Here is an 8,851-nt window from a genome sequence, read left to right as displayed (position 1 = left end):
TTCAACGGATTTGCAATCAGGATAAGTCAGGAGAATCAGCGTTGCCTCAGGTAGAGCGCTGGGCATGGATTCAAACGGACATGGGTTCTGATCTCGGTTCCACCACTCGTCTGCTGTGTGACCTTGGGCAGAATCGCTTAACTTCTCTGTGCCTCAGTTCCCTCATCCGTAAAATGGGATTGAGATGTGAGCCCTGAGGGGGAAATGGACTCTGTCCAATCTGATTAGCTTTTAACTACGTACGATATATAATACGTGCTTCACAAATGCCAAAAGAAAAAGTTACAGTTGGCTGATTGATAGATTGAGGGTCTTAGGTTATGAGTTAGACAACAGTGAAACCATTCACAGTGAATAAAGACTGTCAGTGAAAACAGGAAGATTTTTTATGCTGGGATGCAGAAGCCGCTGTTTCCACGGGACCCCCAAGAGCCAGCACCATCGCTGATGCTGCAGGGACCGGGCCCTCGTCTCCAAGGAACCTCAAGAACTAAGTGACCAGAGGGTGCTTGGCTTGTCCAGGCTTTGACAGGGCCCCGGCCTATCCTCCAGGGATCCCCCTCGGAGCAGCTCCTTCTTTATCAACAGGGACGGGGGGAATATGGAAAGCGTCTCAGGATATGAGGGAGAGTGAAGAGCGACCGAGAGCTCCTCTCTGTTACTGCGTGGCTGACTGAACCTAGGAGTCTGAGGGGAAAGAGGAGACCAGCCCAATCCTGCAGAGATCAGAGAACCCGAGCACCACGTTACCCCCTTGAGAGTAACTAGGGTACGTGGGATGGAGGGCCGGGGGCGGGGACAGGGACGAGGATGGGGATGGAAGAGATGGAACCAATCTGGGGCCTAAATTCGGATTCGGACCAGGGCTGCGGCCCCCAACGAGGCAGGGGTGCTAGCAGGAAGGGATGTATTTTCCAGTTCAGTAACACCAAACCATTACATGCCTTTCTTCCTCCCTCCTCAAACCCCACTACCACGCCTACTACCTGCAGGTCTATGGTGCCCCAGCACAATGTCAGCACTGTGGACAATGACTTTGGCCTTCAGTGGGTCCCAGAATCCCTTGCAGAGGGTACATGGTAGGCAAGGATGAGAGAGTGTGACGAGCTTTGGATAGACACTGGCACTATCAGCAATTTCTCCTTGTAAGAGTTCTTCCCAAATGTTGGGAGAAGGCAAATAGTCGGGAAGGTTGGAATCCCTGCCCTCATGGGCTTTCCAGCATACTGGGCTAGGTTGACACAGTTTAATTTACTATCATTCAATGCATCTTGAATCATACTTATTGAGTGGTTATTGTGTGCACTAAGCACTTGGAGAGTAATAATTTTCATAGTAGCCCTTGTAAAGCTCTTACTATGTCCCGAGCACTGTCCTAAGCACGGGGGTAGATACAGGTTAAGCAGGTTGGATGCAGTCCTCGTTCCACATGGGGCTCACAGTCGTAACTCCCATTTTATCGATGAGGTAACAGGCTCAGGGATTTTAAACATGGTCACACAGCAGACACGAGGCAGAGCCGGAATTAGGAATAGATCCTTCTGACTTCTTCTCACTCCCAAGCCCATGCTCTATACACTTTATAACACCATAACAGACACATTCCCTGCCCCTTCTAGAAGGAAAGAAAGAATAGAAAGATGAATATGCAATTAATGCATCCCATTTTGCAGATGAGCAAATTGAGGCCCAGAGATGTGACACGACTTGCCCAAGGTCTCATAGCAACAATGGGAAAGAGGCAGGATGAGAACAAAAGTCCTCTGACTCCCACTAAGCTATGCTTTGGAGAGTACAATAGAACACAGCTGGTAGATGTGAATGCTGATCGCAATGAGCTCACATTCAAGAAGAGAACTCCTGTAACTTTTTCCACTAAATGAGGATGGAAATGAGTTGATTCTCACTTGAGTTAGGTGACGTGGGGTTAGAGGGTTGGAAAATGAATAGGGGAAGCTGGTTGGAGGAGGGGTGATTTTAGCAGTGCTCAGAAATAGACTAGAACTGTTCTCTCTCTGATTTTGAGTGGATAAGAGAGGGAGTTTCAGGCTAGGATGGAAATGGGAGAATCGATCGCCAGTAGCAACTAGAAAGTTGCTTTGAGAGCTAAGTAGACGAGTTGAACGATGAAAAGGGGTTTTTTGTAGTCATTCGGTAGAAAGCTTTCAAGCCTATTGTGAGTTTTTGTTGCTTACGTAAAGATATCACTTATCATGAGAGGAGGTAGAGGAGAGATGTAGGGTGAGCGATTTTTTAGGAAAGGACTAGATGAATGATGAGGTATGCTTGTGTTTGTGTGTGTACAGGTGTGAATGCAGATATGAGAGCAAATGGACTCATCTTGGAGTATACGTGGGGTTTTTTTGTTTGTTTGTTTTATGGTGTCGCTAAGTGCTTATTATGTGCCAAGTATTGTACTAAGCACTGGAGCGGATACAAACTAATCAGGTTAGACATAGTCTGTGCCCCATAGGGTACTTGCAGTTGTAATCCCCATTTTTCAGATGAGGTAACTGAAAAGAGGACAGAGAAGGTAGGTGACTGGCCCCAGGTCACACAGCAGACAAGGTATGGAGACAGGATTAGAATCAAGGTCCTTCTGTCTACCAGGCTCATTCTCTCGCCACTAAATGGATGAATTTATGTATAAAGACACTTTTGTTTTGACTATAAAACAACCCAAAAAGTTTCACAATACTCATGTGCATATCTTTATGTTCTCTGACATCTCCTATCAGCTATTCATTTCAGGTTCAGTCTCCTCAATCTAAAATAATACTCGATATTTATTAAGTGCTTACTATGTTTCAAGCAAAGTATTAAGTGATGGGGGAGATTTGAGACAATCTGGTAGAACACAGTTCAAGTCACACAAGAGATTCACAGACTAAGTAGGAGTAAAACTAGGTACTGAATCCTCATTTTACTGTTGACAAACCTGTGTCGTACAGAAATTAAGTCAGTTTCCTATTGCTATGCAGCCGACAAGTGGTAGAGCTCGATTAGAACCCAGGTCCTCTGACTGCTTCTACACACTTCGAAGCTTGGTGCTTCCAAAATAATGGAAGCTCCTTGTGGTCAGTGATCATATATACTAATACCGTGCCCTCCGTAGGTACTCAATAAATGGAATTGATTGACAGCCCCATTCCTCACAAACAACATCAATGACTCTAAATTGAAATCTACCCTCTTTCTTCCTTTGCAGGTAGTCGACGTCATTTCCCAGAAATGGTCGGTGTCTCCACGGTGAACTCAAAGATCATTTTGAATTCAATAACGGTCTCCTCTCCATAATCACCAGCAAGTGTCCTGTCAATTCTATCACTCATCCCATCAATTGACTCTAACTTTGGCTCTTCCCTCATCACATGCAGAAAGTCAGTGCTAACTACCAAAAATGCCCAATGTCTCCATGGTGAGTAAATTCCTCCTGCTGGGTTTCTCGGAAATTTGGGAGCTGTAGCTGGTCCAGGCCGCACTGTTCCTCCTGGTCTACCTGGCGGCACTGTCGGGGAATCTCATTATCATCAACTTCACCGCCCTCGACTGGCGCTTCCACACCCCCATGTACCTCCTCAGAAATCTGTCCGTCCTCGACCTCTGCCTCATCTCCGTCACTGTCCCCAAATCCATCACTATCTCCTTGACTAATAACAGCTCCATCTTCTTCTTGGGCTGTGTGGCTCAGCTCTTACTGGTGATCTTGTTTGGCGCTTCGGAGTATTTTGTCCTCATGGCGATGTCCTATGACCGCTACACCACCATCTGCCGTCCCCTGTACTACGAGGTCATCATGGACCAAAGGGCCTGTCAGAAGATGGCCGCCGCCTCTTGTCTCGGAGGAGTGCTGTTAGAGGTTCTATTTTCAGCTTCGACTTTTTTCCTGTCCTTCTACGGGTCCAACGTTATCCAGCAGGTCTTTTGTGACGTCCCCTCCCTACTGGAGATCACCTGCTCCGAGGACCACATCGCCATCGACGCGAGTGGGACCGTCAGTGTAACGTTAGCCGTGGTCTACTTCATCTCTGTCGTCATCTCGTACGCGCGCATCTTCCGGTCCGTGCTGAGGATGCCGGCCGCTGAGGGCTGGACCAAAAGCTTCTCCACCTGCCTGCCTCACCTCGCCATTGTTATCATTGTCATTTTTACAGCCATCACCGCCCATCTGAAGCCACCGTCAGATTCCTCCTCGATGCTGGACCTGCTGGTGTCCATGTTCTATGCACTGGTACCCCCTGCAGTGAACCCCCTCATCTACAGCCTGAGGAACCGGGACATGAAGGCCACCATCGGAAGAGTCATAAAGGGGAGCTTTTCCCACCCTTTTCTCTGGGAAAAAAAACTGTTTCCTTGTGTTGATATTGCCATTACTCACCTCACTAAGACATCCTACAGAGGGGTACATATGAACAGCTATCTTATCTGGCCGAAAGGAGGCCTTTTCAGAGTCTGGAGGGGCGTCTCATAAGATCAGTATGTGTTGGACAATCCCGCCTCAGAGGGCATTACTCTGGGTTCTATAAAAGCTAACGGGTTGGATTCAGTTTATATCCCACAAGGGGCTCAGTCTTTATCCCCATTTTTACAAAAGACGGAACTGATACCACAGAATAGTGAAGCTACTTGTCCAAAGTCCCACAGGAGACAATTGGTGGAGCCGGGATTATTAACCAGTTCCTTCTGACTCCCAGGCCTGAGCTCTATCCATTTGTCCACGCTGCTTCTCTTGGGTAAGTCATTTAACCTTCATAATTAACAAAACTATGTTTTTCTTCCAGGACCATTGAAGTTCTCCAAAATCCATCAGTTTCACGTCATGTGGAAAAAGTTCCTCCTTGTGTTTTATTCCTTAGCATCGATGTCCTCTTCGGAATAAAGTTTATCCATCCGACTTGCTTCTTTTCCTTTCTGAGAGCGAACGTGTTATCAGTGCTGTGACTTGTGAAGTGAAGTAGTATGATCTAGTGGAAACAGCATGGGCTTAAGTCATTCATACATTCATTCAATTGTTTTACTGAGCACCTACTGTGTGCAGAACACTGTCAGAGCACCTCGGTAGATTGTAGGCTCATCCAAATGGTCAAGGCTGTGCCACAGTGCCAAAACTCGGCAGGCGGCTGCCTGATAGCCATGTTTGGGCAGTGGATAATAATAATGATAATGATAATAATAATAATAATAATAATAATAATAATAATTGTTAAACTCTTACTATGTACCAGGCACTGTACTAATCACTGGGGTGGATGATACAAGCCAATCAGGATGGAGGGGCTTGTGAAGTTTGCGGTTACTGCAGTGGACAACGCCCCCCCTCCTGCAAGCCTCCTGCCCGGTCGGAGGACACAGCCCCTGGTGTGAACTCTAACATAGGTCCCGAGTGTGAGTATCTCCCCAGACTGTATCTGACTCTTCCATCTTCCACCTTGTCCCTCTCTGTCCCTACACCACCACCCCCACTCCACCAAAGTCACTCTCATTGGGGCAGCGTGGGTCTGAGCGGCCCTGACCTTCCTCTCCACTTGGTCTTCTGGGTGGGACAGGTCACGAAGTCTCCAAAGAGCTGGCTACCGCACTTGGCACACAAAATGTGCTCAATCAATTGCAGTGATGGACTACTGGATGGATGGATGGATGAATGAATGGCTAATAATAATAATAATAATACTAATGTTGGTGTTTGTTAAGCGCTTACTATGTGCCAAGCACTGTTCTAAGCGCTGGGGTAGATACAAGGTTATCAGGTTGTCCTACGTGGGGCTCACAGTCTTCATCCCCATTTTACAGATGAGAGAACTGAGGCCCAGAGAAGTTAAGTGACTTGCCCAAGGTCACACAGTTGATAAGTGGCGGAGCCGGGATTAGAACCCACGACCTCTGGCTCCCCAGCCCGGGCTCTTTCCACTGAGCCACGTTGCTTCTGTAATGGATGGATGGATGGATCTGAGCAGTTGGATGGGATCTGTATCCATCTTTGCCTCTCTTCTTCCAACGGTCGTACCTACCCTAAGAGTGTGTCTTATTCTCCACATCGTCAAAGCGTTACTGAAAGATATCTCCTCCAAGAGAGCTTCCCTGACTAAGTCCTCTTTTCCTTTTCTTCCACTCCCTTCTACGTCGCCCTAACTTGCTGTCTTTATTCATTCCCCTCCCAAACCCACATCACTTATGTCCATATTCGTAATATATCTATGTTAATGCCTGTCTCCCACTCCAGACTAAGCTCATTATGGGCAGAGAATGTGTCGGTTATATTGTTATACTATACTCTACCAAGTGCTTAGTACAGTGCTCTGCATTCCGTAAACAATGAATAAATGTGATTGACTGACTTCTAAATCATTTTTGTTAATATCATCATCATCCTCAGTCAAAAGTGTTTATTGAGCACTTACTATGTGCAGAGCACTGTACTAAAATCTTGGGAGAGTACAATACAACAAAATCAGCTATCATGTTCCCTTCCCATAACAAACTAGCAGTCTAGAAGATTACCTAATTAAATATTTGGTCAGCCCTCTGGATAAAATCACCAAAACCTAGGACATTTGGGATTCTGAAATGTCTTGGGTATTAAACTGGGATTCCACAGGTAAATGGCTATCCTTCCTACCCCCAATACTTTAACAAAAATGAAAACAATGCAAAGAATTACTGTTGTCCATCCATCCGGACTCTAATGCCGGCATTGCCACTAGTCTGCTGTGTGATCTTGGGCAGGTCCCTTCACTTCTCTGGCCCTCAGTTACCTCATCTGTAAAATGGATGAAGCTCCACGTGGGACAGGGGAGTGTGCCCAACCTGATTTGCTTGTATCCACCCTAGTGCTTAGTACAGTGCCTGGCACAAAGAAAGCACTTAACAAATACCATAACAATTATGATGATGATGATGATGATGATGACACGCAAATCCGTGAAGTGTTTCATATTTTTTCAAAGCCCTACTGAGAGCTCACCTCCTCCAGGAGGTCCTCCCAGACTGAGCCCCGCTTTTCCTCTCTCTCTCCCCATCCCCCCCCCGCCCTACCTTCTTCCCTTCCCCACAGCACCTGTATATATGCTCGTACAAATTTATTACTCTATTTGTTTCACTTGTACATATTTACTATTCTATTTATTTTGTCAATGATGTACATCTAGCTTTACTTGTATTTATTCTGATGACTTGACACCTGACCATATGTTTTGTTTTGTTGTCTGTCTCCCCCTTCTAGACTGTGAGCCCGTTGTTGGGTAGGGGACGTCTCTACATGTTGCCAACCTGCACTTCCGAAGCACTTAGTACAGTGCTCTGCACACAGTAAGCGCTCAATAAATATGATTGAATGAATGAATGAATAACCCACATGGAAGATACCCTAGAAAGAAATTTGAAGACCCCTATAAATACACTGTTGTAAGACACTGTAGGGGGTAGGTGGATCTAAACCAGGAAGTATGAATTCATGGCCTTCTGATCATAATCATAATTAATTATCATAATCATAATTATTAACGCTATCATCATAGTCTTTATAAACAGTTTACATGTAACAAGGGCTGAGTAGAAACAAAATCAATCAATCAATCAATCAATCGTATTTATTGAGCGCTTACTGTGTGCAGAACACTGTACTAAGCGCTTGGGAAGTACTAGTTGGCAACATATAGAGACAGTCCCTACCCAACAGGGGGCTCACAGTCTAGAAGGGGGAGACAGACAACAAAACAAAACATATTAACAAAATAAAATAAATAGAATAAATATGTACCAGTAAAATAAATAAATAAATAGAGTAATAAATACGTACAAACATATATACATATATACAGGTGCTGTGGGGAGGGGAAGGAGGTAAGGCGGGGGGATAGGGAGGGGACAGAGGGGAAGAGGAAGGAGAGGGCTCAGTCTGGGAAGGCCTCCTGGAGGAGGTGAGCTCTCAGTAGAATTTTGAAGGGAGGAAGAGAGTTAGCTTGACGGATGTGCGGAGGGATGGCATTCCAGGCCAGGGGGATGACATGGGCAGGGGGTCGACGGTAGGACAGGCGAGAACGAGGCACAGTGAGGAGATTAGCGGCACAGGAGTGGAGGGTGTGGGCTGGGCTTAATTTCAAGAGAAAGAGAAAGCATGTATAAAATCCTCGTTTTACAGAGACCCAGAGAGGTTATATTGGTCACTCAAGGTCACACAGCTGGCCAATGGAAGTGTTGGCATTAGAACAGAAATGTCATGGCTTCCAGTGGCATGATCAATCCCCTCTACACAGTAAACTCCTCGTGGGGAGGAAACGTGTTTACCAAATCTTTTCTTTATCTTCCCCTCCAGTCCCTGCCCTCCCTTTGATTTTCTCATCACCGTAGATTACCTACCATTCTTCCTGTCTCACATGCCCATACCTTTGGCATTATCCTCAACTCTTCTCTCTAATTGAACCCACAAATTCAATCCATCACTAAGTCCTGTCAGTTCCACCTTCACAGCATGGCTAAAATCTGACCTTTGCTCTCCATCCGAACTGCTATCACGTTAATCCAATCCCTTATTCTAGCTCACTTTGATCACTTTATCATTCTCCTTGCTGACCTCCCATGCCTCCTGTCTCTCCCCACAACAGTCCATACTTCACTCTGCTGCCTGGATCATTTTTCTATAAAAACCTTCAGTCCATGTTTCCGCACTCCTCAAAAACCTCCAGCGTTTGCCCAGGCACCTCCGCATCAAATGGAAACTCCGCACCACTGGCTTTAAAGCACTCAATAACTTGCCACCTCCTACCTCACGTCACTACTCTCCTTGTACAACCCGAACACCAAGTTCACTCCTGTAGTCAATATGATTGACTGATGGATTGAATATCAGCACACA

At 46.0% G+C, this 8,851-nt stretch overlaps 1 pseudogene; it reads left to right on the top strand.

The window, feature by feature from the left end:
* Positions 1-3,400: 3,400 nt before the first annotated feature.
* LOC119924290 lies at positions 3,401-4,471 on the top strand (annotated as a pseudogene).
* The last annotated feature ends 4,380 nt before the right edge of the window (positions 4,472-8,851 follow it).

This window comes from Tachyglossus aculeatus, unplaced genomic scaffold (genome assembly GCF_015852505.1).
Source record: "Tachyglossus aculeatus isolate mTacAcu1 unplaced genomic scaffold, mTacAcu1.pri scaffold_92_arrow_ctg1, whole genome shotgun sequence".
NCBI lineage: Eukaryota > Metazoa > Chordata > Mammalia > Monotremata > Tachyglossidae > Tachyglossus > Tachyglossus aculeatus.
The sequence above is the reverse complement of the archived record's forward strand: the minus strand, read 5'-3'. Positions and strand labels throughout refer to the sequence as shown.